The following is a 14,603-nucleotide window of genomic DNA, read 5'->3' on the forward strand; positions in this document are numbered from 1 at the left end:
AATTAGGATAGCTTTCCCGAGAAGGGGGGGTGAATTGGTTTATTTTAATATTTTGACCTCTTTTGACAACTTACTTGTTTTAATACAACAATGAGAAAAATAAATCAATCAACTAATAACCACAACCAAAACCATACCACAAGATACTGAAATTTAAACACACAAACCAATTTAACCAAAGTATTCAAACAAACATGCAAGTTTTGTTAAGCCTTTTTTTCAGCTGCCCTGTAAATGTTTGCAACCTGCTTTGGATAAAATCTTTGTTTGTGTTTCTCTTGATTAAGATTTCCTTTAATTAACAAACGTACTCCCTTTTAGGTTTCCGCTAACGGTTAATCAAAACGTACTTTCTAAATATCAAGAGTCTTCCTTTGATTTCAATGTAAAGCCCTACAATCTACACTTTAGTATACACAAAGATATATTGTGCATAAAAACAATGAATAAGGAAGAGAAAGAGAGACACAAAGATTTTACGAGGTTGGGCTTCAACGCAACCTACGTCCTCGCCCTTAGCAAATTACCGAAGGGTTCCACTATCGCAGTTCCTTTACCGGGCGAAACAACATCAATTACAGCACTCCTTTGTTAAGGCTAGAACCCGCCTTCTCCAAATGATGTACTCTCGCTTGGTCAACGATCCAACAACTTGGAATCGTCCAAAAACTACAAGAGAAACAATAAGAAGATTGTGTACAAAGAATGCTCACACAAAGAGCAAGTTAGTACAATTCATATCTATGTACTTCAAAGAGTAAATATCAAGAATGAAATACACTTTTGAAGCTTAAAAATAGATTTCACCAAACTCCCTTTTCTCCAGATGAGAAATCAGCAAGTATAACTCGGGGATTGATGATCAATGATCTCAGAACACCAGCATTTTTAGTTTGCAAATGATAAGCAAGTTGAGACTTTGAGAGCAAGAGAGCTTATAGCAAAATTTTCAATACTTGGTGGTATTTTGATTTGGAAAACCATGTATTTATAGGCATTCAAATGAGTTTCCTTGTTGCTCAAGTTTCCTTGTTGTATTTCCCAAGTTTTTAGAAAGATTTGGAGCCCAAGCAACTAATATTTAAAAAATAAAATTTTGAAAATTTATGCCCGTTAACAGTGTTCAGATGGCTGAACACTCGAGTTCAGTCATCTGAAGTTCCTGAGCCTGTTGAAAAAATGAACTGGATACATGGTCAGACGACCGAGGATAGGGTTCAGATGATCGAAGAGTCAAGTTCATACGACCGAAGAGTCAAGTTTAGACGACCGAAGTCTAGGTTCAGTCATCTGAAGTGCTTTTGCCAGTTTCTATTTCTCACCAAAAAATCTTCAGACGGCTGAGCTTATTCTTCAGAAGTCTGAAGTAATTCTTCAGTCAACCGAACTTGGAGTTCAGTCATCTGAAGTTGTCACTTCAGGTTTTGAACAGAACTTCAGTCTTCTGAACATATTTCTTTCTGAATGTTAACTTTCAATAATAAAAATGGTTTTACTCTCTTTCATTTATTCTTTATAAAACTTATTCCTGGGTTTTTAAATAGGTCTCTAAGTCCATATAATTCCGTAAAAAGCTTCAAAAGATATTTCAATAGATATTTAGACTTTGAAGTACTTACATTGATTTTCCTAAAACCTTAAATGCTAAGCTTGAGATCATCCACTTTCTTTTTGCTTTGAAATCCCTTGGATTGTTTGCTTGAACTAGTATTAGCTTCCCATGCTTTGATCAGTATTGTGCTATTTTAAGCTTCTTTTTGGATCACTGGTTAATTTATCTAACTTGATGGTCCACAATGATCCTCGTTTTCCTGAAACACCAAAACTTAAACATTCCAAGTTAAAGTCCTTTGTTTGTTATCACCAAAACAGATTGAAAAGCCTAGTTAGGCCAACAATCTCCCCTTTTTTGATGATGACAAACAAGGAGCAAAGATAAAGGTTTCTTTGAAAAATACTCCCCCTTATTATAAGCATCTGATAAAAAAATAAACAAGATAACCAAGGAAACATAGCATATTATCCAAGCTTATCAATAAGTCTTTACAAGTTCATATGTCCATATCAATATAAGTCTTTGCAAGTTCATATGTCCATATAAGTCTTTACAAATTCACATGTCCATGTATTCTTTGTTAATTTTCATTTTTTGCAATTTCACATGTCCATGTATTCTTTGCATTTTATCTTTGCTAATAACATTTCTCCCCCTTTGTCATTATTCAAAAAGAACAAGCAATACGTAATAGGAAAGTCATTTTTATAACCATCAAGGAAGTGCTTACATAACAAGGTGTGACAACCAAAAATTTCATCAAGAAATGTTTACAACAAAAAGAGTTAAAGTACCAATACTGCAAACATCTGAGTTACATTCAAAAAGTTACATAGTAACTAGTAATCTATGCTAGGTGTTTCCTAATGATCCTATCCTTCTTCTTCAGAGCCGTCTCTTTGTCCTTCTTCTTCTTCTTCTTCTTTTTCTTCTTCTTCTTCTTGGCTTCCTTCTTCTTCAGTTCCTGCTTCTTTCTCCTGGTTGCCTTCTTCTACAGAATCTTCTTCATTGTCCTCAGTTTCTTCCTCAGAACCATCATCTTCACTTTGGGGGGCGGAGCTAATATCCATAGGATCACTTCCCCTAGAAGATCTAGCCTGATACTTCTCAATGTGAGTGACGCGCTGATCAAGGGATGTAACTTTTTCTTTAATATTTTGAAGCCCAGTGCGTACTTTAGATGAGAAACTAGAGAAGTCCTTTTGAAATGATAAAACCATGATGGTGTATCGTGAGAGGATCCTAGATCCTGTGTGGGAGAAGAATTAGCTGCTGCTGAGGCTGCAGGTGCTCGTTGAATTCTACTTGATTTCAAATACCAACCTGAGCTACCTTTGTCATACCCCATTTTTTTTAGAGAGGTCTCATTAAAAAAATCATAGTGATTTCTTTTTATGAAGAATTCAAAACCATTGGAGACATGAAGGTGGGCAAAAAGAAGAGTACGGACACCTCCATAGGGAAGGATAACTCAGAAGGACACTAGTTTGGCCAACATCCATTTGATAATTAAACTGGCCAAATCTAGTTTCTTCCCTTTGAGAAGACACCAAAGGACAAAGCACTCAATATAGGAAAGGTGGTCAAACGAACCTTGTTTATGTAGAATGTTATTGGCAACAATTTTGTATAAAATTTGGGCTTTTAAACTTGGTTTTTTGTACAAATGAGGATGCCCAAAATATATAGGTTTGTTTTCCATGATCAATAGGAGGAAGGTTTCAGGGGTAAACCCTTGTTCTAGAATCCAGGATTGAGCAAACATAGGACAATTAAATTCTCCTGGAGTAATTTTGAAAATAGGAGACAAGATTTCGGAATTCAACAAGATTTTCTTCCCTTTGACTTCAAAAGAGACAATCCCATTTTCATTAGTCATATTGGCATAAAATATTTTGATAAGATGAGGGAAAATTCCTTTTGGGAAGCAACAAGCCATTTGTCAAGATTTTGTGCATCTCTCCCAGACGAAGAGCCATAATTGGTTGCGTGCTTAATACGAGACATATTCTATGAAGAAACCTGATTGCATATTCGATCAAGATAAAAGCTTTTACGCATATCTTTTTGGGTTCGGGAGGTTTCATAAGTGATATTTCTTTTATTCTCCATACTTGTTTAATTTTTACATCCTTTCTCTTTAATGGACATTCAAACTTTATATGACCGTTTTTCTTGCATAGGTAGCATATGGTGTTAGTGTAGGCATTAGAAGATGTGCTAGCATAATCTTTGGATGCTTTTGAAAAATATCCTATGTAGAGATTCTTTTTCTTTGTATTTTCAATCATATTAAATCCAATGCCTTCTTTGTTTAAGGACATCCTTTGTGAGCCTATCATTTTGTCAAAGTTTTCCTTTCCTTTTGTAAAGTTGTAAATGATCTTTTCTTTATCTTCAATTTGATTTTTGAGATCATTTATCTCAATATATTACTTGTAATCAACCTTATTTTGTGATTTTTCTAATTCTTGAGATAATTTTTTGATTTTATCCTCTAATTTAGAAATATATATGTCTTTCTCACATTCCATAGAGGATAGGGATCGAAGTTCTTTTATCATCTTTTCATTCTTGCTTTCTAATTTCTTGATTTTCAAGTCTTTTTCTTTTTCAGTAAGATTTTTAGCTTCTAATTCTTTTATTGCAGCTTCATACTTATTTTCTATTTTCTTGAGTTTTGAATCTTTATCATTTTCAGCAATCTTAACTGATTCTAACTCTTTTATCATTCCATCATTATTGTTTTTCAATGATCTGTTTTGTTTAGTTAGTTTGATTAGCATTTTATGTACTTTGAATAAATCATTTTGAACATCTTCATAAGATGACATGCTCTCATCATTTGATTTATCAATACTATAACCATTAACCGATTCGAATGAGGAGTTTCCCTCTTCGTCCTTTGCCATAAAGCAAGTGTAAGTAACCTCTTGGTCACTTGATTCACATTCTGAACTACTTATGCTATCCCAAGTAGTGACTTTCATGACCTTTTTGTCTTTCTTCTTTGACTCTTTCTTAAGTAGTGGACATTCTGGTTTTATATGTCCAACTTTGTTACAATTATAACATGTAGGAGTTTTATTTGTAGATTTCTTTTTGCTAATTTCTTCTTCTTTTTATTCGAAGTTTTGGTTTCTTCTTTTGAATTTGTTTTTCCTTCTAAGGATTTTTGCAAGTTTTTTAAATATGAAGGCCAGTTCACCTTCATCCATCTCTTCTTCAATACTAAAGTCTTCTTTTGAGGCTCTGAAGGCTATTGATTCTTGGGCTTTAGTTTTTCTACTCCTTTCATTTATTGCCATTTCGTATGTGAGGAGAGAACCTACAAACTCATCTAAGGAAGTTTTTTTCAAATTTCTTCCTTCGGTTATCGCAGTGGCTTTAGATTCCCATATAGGTGGAAGACCACTAAGCATTTTTCTTATCATTTCATAAGTAGTGTACGTTTTTCTTAAGACATTTAGGGAATTTATTATGTTAGTGAAGGTAGTGTACATGCTAGTTATAGATTCATCTGGGTTCATCTTAAATGTAACGACCTGCTATTTAACTGGGTTTTTATTTTATTTTTTATACTATAATATTTAACATGCTCTGATATCATACCGGATTAAACCCAATCATCAACCTAAACAGCGAGAAGCGGAAATCAAATAAACATATCCATATATAATTATGTACAATACCAGTGTGCTAACAGGTTTCCCAAAATATACATATACGACTGTTCCCTAAATATCTTCAACTAGTGAGGGCTATACAAAATACTCCCAAAGATATACTCACTCTCTCTGATAGGGCAGTGTGGTCCCCCTATTTGCGAGCCTAGTCCGCTCGCCCAACTGGATTACCTGAAAAATAATTCAACACTGGGATGAGCGAAAGCTCAGTAAGACAAAATATGTTATTGCTAGTGTGTGGCAAATGAGTTACAATACTTTGAAAATCTATTACTATATAGTCATATATCACTGAATCTGTAAAGCACAATACTAGTAATATAATTTTCATCTTTTACCTGTTGCTTAACATTTTCTGTACTTTTGGTTTCTATTCAAAATACTGCTAATATATCCCCTCATGACAGGGTTGTGCGGCCCGTAAAAGGGATTTACCTTGGCTGGCCAACCAGGAATAAATCAATATACTCCATAATTTGATATGCCCTCCTCAACCCATATCTGATAGGGAGTCTATCCACTCGTGGGCTCTATGCGATCGACTTTTATACCACGTATTATCTGAATAGGTGGTTGCACTCTATAAACTGTATGTAGCTACGGTACCTTGCTCTGTAACTATATGGTTTAATAGGGTCTGATACTATATAATACATCTCTATATACAATTATCTGTTTTACCATGATTTTGTAATAACTATATAAACCATGACGCTGTGGAAAACTATATCTATATCAACCGTGTTTCTGTAATTAAATATAAATTTGTATTTTATGGTACTGTAAAATTATATAATCATGGTATTTCTGTAATTGCTGTAAACCTCCACTATAAACAATACTCTAGTGGAACATTTATAATTTTAAATTGAAAACATTCTCAAATAATCTAGCATAGCATATTTCCCTTACCTGATTCCTGCTAAAAATCCCCTACTGAGACGGGTCGTACACCCGCAGGGTTCTCCACTCAACACCCTGAAAACTATAAATCGCAGAACAAAACATTACTATTTCTACGTCTATTACATTTCTCACAACTGCCAAAAATCCAAATTCCGAATAAAAGACCTTACACTGGATTTGGGATGAATTCCAACTTCGTCCCACCGACGATCCGCTCCGGCAGACTTGCAGAGAACTCTACCAGAAGCGTCGTGGTGGCCTTAGATGGTCGATCCAGCGACTGACGGGGCTGTAATTGAAGAGAGAAGAGGTAATGGCCGTAGGAGAGAGAGAGAGAGAGAGAGGAGAGGGTTTGTGGCTAATTTTTTGCGATTAAAATCAGTTTAGGGCTATTTATACTACGGGATTCGTCGACGAGCCATGTCATCTCATCGACAAGTCCTTAAGTAAATTCTTTGACGAACCTTACCTTTCGTCGACGAAATTCAGAGTAGCCCAAATTCTTCTCTCGGTATTTTCTCGTCGACGAGGTCCTGAAGAACCTTCGTTGACGAACCCCTATATTCGTCGATGAGACCTAAAAAGTCTACTGCCTCCTTCTGTTCTTATTTCCATTTTCCTCCCTCTTTATTATTATAATACTATTATTCTTCGGGTTACTACATTCTCTCCTCATAAAACTTTGTCCTCGAAATTCACTGTTCATATAATTCATCATCCCTTAAACTTAAAAGAAAATGGTCTACTTATTTTATTACCTGCTCTCACTTATGACGGAGGAATACCGTGGTTACATAGGTAGTTCTGGGAGATTACAACCATAAAAGAAAATTTCCCCCAAAACCAAAATACTAATGAACCTATGCTCTACATTACAATAACATTGGACTCAACAAAATAAAATTACCATCTTAGTATGTACATCAATACTATAATTCATCACATAAATGAGGATATTTCCATCTGATTTCATCATCAAGCTCCCATGAGGCTTCTTCAATCACGTGGTTTCTCCATAGAACTTTTTCGAGTGGTATTTTCTTGTTGTGCAATTCTTGTTCTTTCCTATCTAGGATCTGTACTAGAGCTTCTTCATATGCTAAAGTCTCATTGACTTCCAGTTCCGCATGGCTAATGATATGAGAAGGATTTGGGACGTATTTCCTTAGCATAGAAATATGAAACACATCATGAACTCGAAATAGAGATGGCGGTAAAGCTAGCCGATAGGCTACTGACCCAATCTTCTTAAGTATCTCAAATGGGCCAATAAACTTAGGGCTCAACTTATCCTTCTTCCCAAATCTCAAGATCCCCTTCAGTGGAGTTATTTTCATAAATACATGATCATCTACTTCAAATTTCAGTTCTCGACAGTGAGTATCAGCATAACTTTTCTGCCGACTCTGCGCTGCACTGATCCTGTCTCGAATAAGTTGAACTTTATCACACGCTTGCTGAATTATTTTTGGACACAAAACTCGCCTTTCCTCTACTTCATCCCAAAAAAGAGGAGATCGGAATCTTCTACCATATAATGCCTCGTAGGGTACCATGCCGATGCTAGTTTGATAACTGTTATTATAAGCAAATTCAACTAGGGGCAAAAACTGAATCCAGCTACCTCCAAAGTCTAGCACGCAGGCATGAAGCATATCTTCTAATACTTGGATTGTTCTCTCAATCTGACCATCTTTCTGAGAGTGGAAAGCAGTGCTAAATGCCAACTGAGTCCCCAATGCCTCCTGTAAGCTCTTTCAGAACCGTGATGTAAAACGTGGATCACGGTCCGATACTATGGATACCGACACTCCATGGGGTCAAACAATCTCCTGTATATAAATCTCTGCTAACTTGTTCATAGGGTAGCTAACTTTAATAGGCAGAAAGTACGTTGTCTTCGTCAATCTATCAACCACCACCCAAATAGCATTCTGACCATGCGACGCTGGTGGCAGCTTAGTAACAAAATCCATGGATACGTGGTCCCACTTCCACTCGGGAATGAAAAGTGGCTGCAATTGACCAGCCTGCCTCTAGTGCTCAACCTTAACCTGCTGGCACGTCAAACACTGCTGAACAAACTCTACTATCTCCCTCTTCATGCCACTCCACCAGAAATACTCTCGTAGATCCCTATACATTTTCGTACTGCCAAGATGAACAGTGTATAGAGATATGTGTGCCTCTTTTAGAATCATCCTTCTGATGCTGTCATCTGTAGGCACACACAATCTGGTGCGAAATCTTAGAGCCCCATCGACAGAAATGCTGAATTCTTCCCCCTGACCATCCTGTACTTTGGCTTTCACTTCTGCCAATTCTAGATCATCCCTCTAAGCAGCTTTAATTCTCTCATAAAGTGTAGGCTGTATAACCAAACTGGCAATAAGTGCCTGAGGATCATTTTCCACTAACTCCACACTAAGTCTCTCCAAGTCTATCTGAATTGGATGCTGAACTACCGCTGCTAGTTGTGCTGTGTCTCCTGATTTACGACTCAGAGCATCAGCCACCACATTTGCTTTACCTGGGTGGTAACTGATGGTACAGTCATAATCCTTGATAAGTTCCAACCACCCCCTCTGCCGCATGTTCAACTCTTTATGTGTAAAGAAATACTTTAGGCTCTTATGATCAGAGAATATTTCACACCTCTCACCATATAAGTAATGTCTCCAGATCTTTAGTGCGTGCACCACTGTAGCCAATTCCAGATCGTGAGTAGGGTAGTTCTTTTCATGCTCTTTCAAACGTCTAGACGCATACGCCACCACCCTACCATGCTACATCAGTACACAACCAAGCCTTTTTAAAGACGCGTTTTGTAGATAACATAACCATCACCTCCCCATGAAATTGTCAGAACTAGTGCAGTGACGAGCCGTTGCTTTAATTCCAAAAAACTCTGCTCGCATTCTTCATCCCACACAAATCTGGCATTTTTCCTAGTCAATCATATGAGTGGTCCAAACAAGGCCGAAAACCCCTCAGCAAAACAACAGAAATAACCTACCAGTCCTAAGAAACTCCTAACTTCCTGCACATTCCTTGGCTTGGCCCAACTTACCACCGCATCGATCTTGCTGGGATCCACTGAAATACCATCCCCTGAGATCACGTGGCCTAAAAATGCTATATTCAAGTCAGAACTCACACTTGCTAAACTTGGAATAAAGCTTCTCCTCCCTGAGTGTCTGCAGCACCTACCTCAAATGTACCTCATGATCCTCAAAACTCCTCGAGTACACCAGTATATCATCAATGAAACCTACTACAAACTGGTCTAGATACTGGTGGAAAACACTGTTCATCAATTCCATGAACACGACTGGGGCATTCGTTGGACCAAAAGGCATAACGAGGAATTCGTAGTGCCCATACCTGGTCCTGAAGGCCGTCTTCATGACATCCTCGCTTTTACTCTCACTTGATGATACCTGGATCTGAGATCAATCTTGGAATATACCCATGTACCCTGGAGCTGATAAAAAAAATCGTCTATACGAGGTAAAGGATATTTATTCTTAATAGTAACCTTGTTGATTTCTCTGTAATCGATACACATCCTCATAGACCCGTCTTTCTTCTTTACGAACGACACTGGAGCTCCCCACGACAATACACTGGGTCCTATGAAACCCCTATTCAACAAGTTTTGCAACTGATTCTTCAATTCTCCCAACTCAGCTGGAGTCATACGATAAGGAACCCTAAAAATCGGCATGGTCCCTGGAGGTAAATCTATAGGAAAATTCACCTCGCGCATAGGAGGCAATCCAGGTAACTCCTCGGGAAAAACATCCAGAAATTCTTGTACTATTGGAGTGTTGTCAATATTCATTCATTTTCAGATACTTCTTTCACAAATGCTATAAACCCTTGACCTCCGTCCAGGAGTAATCTGCTCGCTTGCACGGCTCACACCAACTGCGCTGGAGCACGTACCCGTGAACCAACGAATCTGAATTCCTACGTATGAGGGGGTCTAAAAATTACCTCTTTCTGATGACAATCAATGCTGGCGTGACTGTATTATATCAAACCCACACATATCAAATACAATCAAGTCAGTTGGTAACACTTTCCCCTGAATTTCTATTAGATAGCCTCTAAGTACCCTCTGACATCTGATCACTAACCCTAATGGTGTAGCTACTGACAACGCTATATCTAATGACTGGGTCTCACTCTTAGATAATTTAACATAAGATGCATAGATGAAAGAATGAGTAGCACCTGAGTCAAAGAGAACAAAGACAGGATATGATAAAACAGTAAATGTACCGATCACCACATCCGCAGCAGCCTCTGCATCACCTGGCGTCAGAGCGTATACTCTCGTCGGGGCCACATTCCTCTGTTGGCCACGATGAGGCGCCTGATATCCTCCCCGAGCTACCTGATATCCTCCCCGATAGAGCCTGGGAGCTGGGACCTGGCCTGGCGGGTTTGGGCATGCATGTGCCATATGGCCGGGCCTCCTACATCGATAGCATACATCGCTCCCTACCTGGCACTCCCCCGGATGATGTCTCCTGCACGTCTAACATACCAAGATGATCGACACACCCTGATTTCCCCGAGGTCCCGCCATCTACCTCTAATCTCCTCTATTGCGACCTCCTCTCCATGGGCCCCTACTAGAGACAGCCTAAAAACCCTGAGGCACAGGCCTCTTCCTATGAATGTCACTCCCAATAATTGCAACTCTGTCTACAATATCCGTAAATGTCTAAGCCCTGAAACCAATCACCTGCTCAAACAAGTTCTGCCTCAGTCCTTCTTCAAACTTCCTTGCCTTTTTCTCTTCATTAGGTGCTAGATGCTAAGCAAAACGTGACAACTCGATAAATCGAGCCGCGTACTGGGATACAGTCATCTACCCTTGTACCAAATGCATAAACTCTACTGCCTTCGAGCTCCGAACGATAGTAGGGAAATACCGCTCGAAGAACAGCTCCTTGAATTGATCCCAAGTCACTGGCACTAGAACCGACCTCTACTCCTCTATCTGTCGCGCTGCTCACCACCAACGCTTCGCCTCCCCTGTCAACTTAAATGCTACAAATGCTAAATTTTGATCATTCGTACATGGAAGCACTGCCAATGTCTCTTCGATATCATGGACCCAATTCTCAGCTACAATCGAGTCATCTCCTCCAGCAAAGGATAGGGGCTGCATCCGCGTAAACTGCTCGAACGAATAGCTACGCTCCCTAGAGCTCCTGGCCATCTCAGCCATCGCCTGTTGAGTGACACTACGTAGTACAACATCTGTATCTCCTCCACCTATGCTGGAAGGTCATGGCCTATCCTTCCCAGGATTCGTGCCACTACTTCCTCGATCCATCCTGAAAACAAGAAACACACTTAAGCATTTTATCTCCTATATGGACCTATCCTGTATCAATTCAAAATTAATTACCTTCCCCGACCTTAACTCAATATCCAGTTCTGACACTTAAACACACGACCCGACAATAGTTTACTATGGTTTTCCTAAAATCGTCACCCTAGGAAAAACACAGAAACCACCACGGAAATCCTATATCCAGACAACCGAACAAACCTCAAATCCTTTTCTTATACTCTGATATTGCTTCTGCTGCACTCTAAAGTCTACAAAACCTAGCAACCTAAGCTTTGATACCAAACTGTAATGACTTGCTATTTAACTGGGTTTTTTATTTTTATTTTTTATACTATAACATTTAACATGCTCTGATACCATACTAGATTAATCCCAATCATCAACCTAAGCAGCAAGAAGCGGAAATCAAATAAACAAATCCATATATAATTATGTACAATACCAGAGTGCTAACAGGTTTCCCAAAATATACATATACAACTATTCCCCAAATATCTTCAACTAGTGAAGGCTATACAAAATACTTCCAAAAATATACTCACTCTCTCTGATGGAGCAGTACTGTGGCACCTTATTTGCGAGCCTGGTCCGCTCGCCCAATTGGATCACCTGAAAAATAATTCAACACTGGGATGAGCCAAAGTTCAGTAAGACGAAATATGCTATTGCTAGTGTGTGGCGAATGAGTTACAATACTGTGAAAATCTATTACTATATAGTCATATATCACTAAATCTATAAAGCATAATACTAGTAATATAATTTTCATCTTTTACATGTTGTTTAACATTTCTGTACTTTTGGTTTCTATTCAAAATACTGCTAATATATATATTGTTTCTGTAAACCTGTATAAACGTAGTAATAACTGTAAACTTCCCTGTGGATAACTGTGTGTCATGATTTAACCCTTCATGACAGGGTTATGCGGCCCCGTAAGCGGGATTTACCTTGGCTGGCCAACAAGAAATAAATCACTATACTCCATAGTCTGATCAACCCTCCTCAACCCATATCTGATGGGGAGCCTATCCACTCGTGGGCTCTATGCGATCAACCTTTATACCACGTATTATCTGAATAGGTTGTTGCACTCTATAAATTGTATGTAGCTACGGTACCGTGCTCTGTAACTGTATGGTCCAATAGGGTCTGATACTATATAATACATCTCTATATACAACTATTTATTTTACCATGATTCTGTAATAACAATATAAACCATGACGCTATGGAAAACTGTATCTATATCAAGTATGTTTCTGTAATTAACTATAAATATGTTTGTCATGGTACTGTAAAACTGTATAATCATGGTATTTTTGTAATTGTTGTAAAATACATTCTCTGTATATTCTGTAAAACACATCTCTGAAAAATACTATAAAGCATGTTTCTATACCATATCTATATTCTCAAGCCACACAGTAATTTTAAACATATTAATCATATTTGATAAAGTGTATAAATCTCCGCTGTAAACAATACTCTGGTGGAGCATTTATAATTTTAAATTGAAAACATTCTCAAATAACCTAACATAACATATTTCCCTTACTCGATTCCTGCTAAAAATCCCTTACTGAGACGGGTCCTACACCCGCAGGATTCTCCACTCAACACCCTGAAAACCATAAATCGCAGAACAAAACATTACTATTTCTATGTCTATTACATTTCTCACAACTGCCAGAAATCCAAATTCCGAATAAAAGACCTTACCCTGAATTTGGGATGAATTCCAACTTTGTCCTACCGACGATCTACTCCGGCAGACTTGCAAAGAACTCCGCCAATTGCGTCGTGGTGGCCTCAGATAGTCGATTCAGCGATTGACGGGGTCGGAATTGAAGAGAGAAGAGGTAAGGGCCGTAGAAGAGAGAGAGAGAGAAGGGGGTTTGCGGCCGATTTTTTGCGATTAAAATCAGTTTAGGGCTATTTATACTGTGGGATTCATTGACGAGCCACGTCATCTCATCAACGAGTCCTTAAGTAAATTTGTCGACAAACCTTACCCTTTGTCGATGAAATTCAGAGTAGCCCAAATTCTTCTCTCGGTATTTTCTCGTCGACGAACCCATGTATTTGTCGACGAGACCTGGAAAGTCTACTGCCTCCTTCTGTTCCCATTTCCATTTTCCTCCCTCTTTATTATTATAATACTATTATTCTTCAGGTCACTGCATTAAAACCTTCATATTCACTTGTAAGCATATCAATCCTATTATCCCTAACCTCTACAGTGCCTTCATAAGTTTCTTCTAACTTGCCCATATTTCCTTGGCCAATTTGCAAGTCATGACTATATTAAATTCATTAGCGTCTAGGGCACAATACGAGGCATTTGTTACACTTGAATTAATTTGTTGTATTTTGTAATCTATATCGATCATGTCCTTTTTCTCTTTAGGAATTTGTTGTCCATCTACTAGTTTAAGGGGAATTAGGTCACCATCTGTGACAACCTCCCAAGCTTTCCAATTCATAGTTTGAAGATATATTCTCATACGTTGTTTCCAAAAAGTATAGTTCAAACCACAAAAGATGGGTGGCCGAGTTGAGGATTGACCCTCTCCAAAGGGAGCTACTCTTATTTGTGTCATATAGATCTTTTTATAACTACTTGTTAGGATTTGTTATAACCCCACTCTGATACCAATTGAAAAGAAAGGTGTAGTCCTAAGAGGGGGATGAATTGGGTTTTAAAATTTTCTTTTAATTCCTTTAATGAAAACTTAACCATTTGTTGATAATGCACAACAACTTAATTCTTTTTATTCAATCCACAACCACACAAACATTCAATCAAACAAATTAACCAAACCAATCAATCATAAAACATTTAATCAAGATATACTTTGCAACTTAATGAAAATTCTCAACTTTTTCAGCTTGTGTGCAGCCCTGTTTATATAAATTTGAATCAAGCCCTATATATATAAAATTTGTCTCTCAATTTGGTATCCAATACAACATCCAATCACTCTTTCCAAATACTTAGACCTTAAATAAACTTTAAGTTAAAGAGTCTTAGGATGTTGAATCAATCAATATACTACTTTACAGTTTCCGCAAAATATTG

This window comes from Malania oleifera, chromosome 10 (assembly GCF_029873635.1).
Source record: "Malania oleifera isolate guangnan ecotype guangnan chromosome 10, ASM2987363v1, whole genome shotgun sequence".
Taxonomy (NCBI): Eukaryota; Viridiplantae; Streptophyta; class Magnoliopsida; order Santalales; family Ximeniaceae; genus Malania; species Malania oleifera.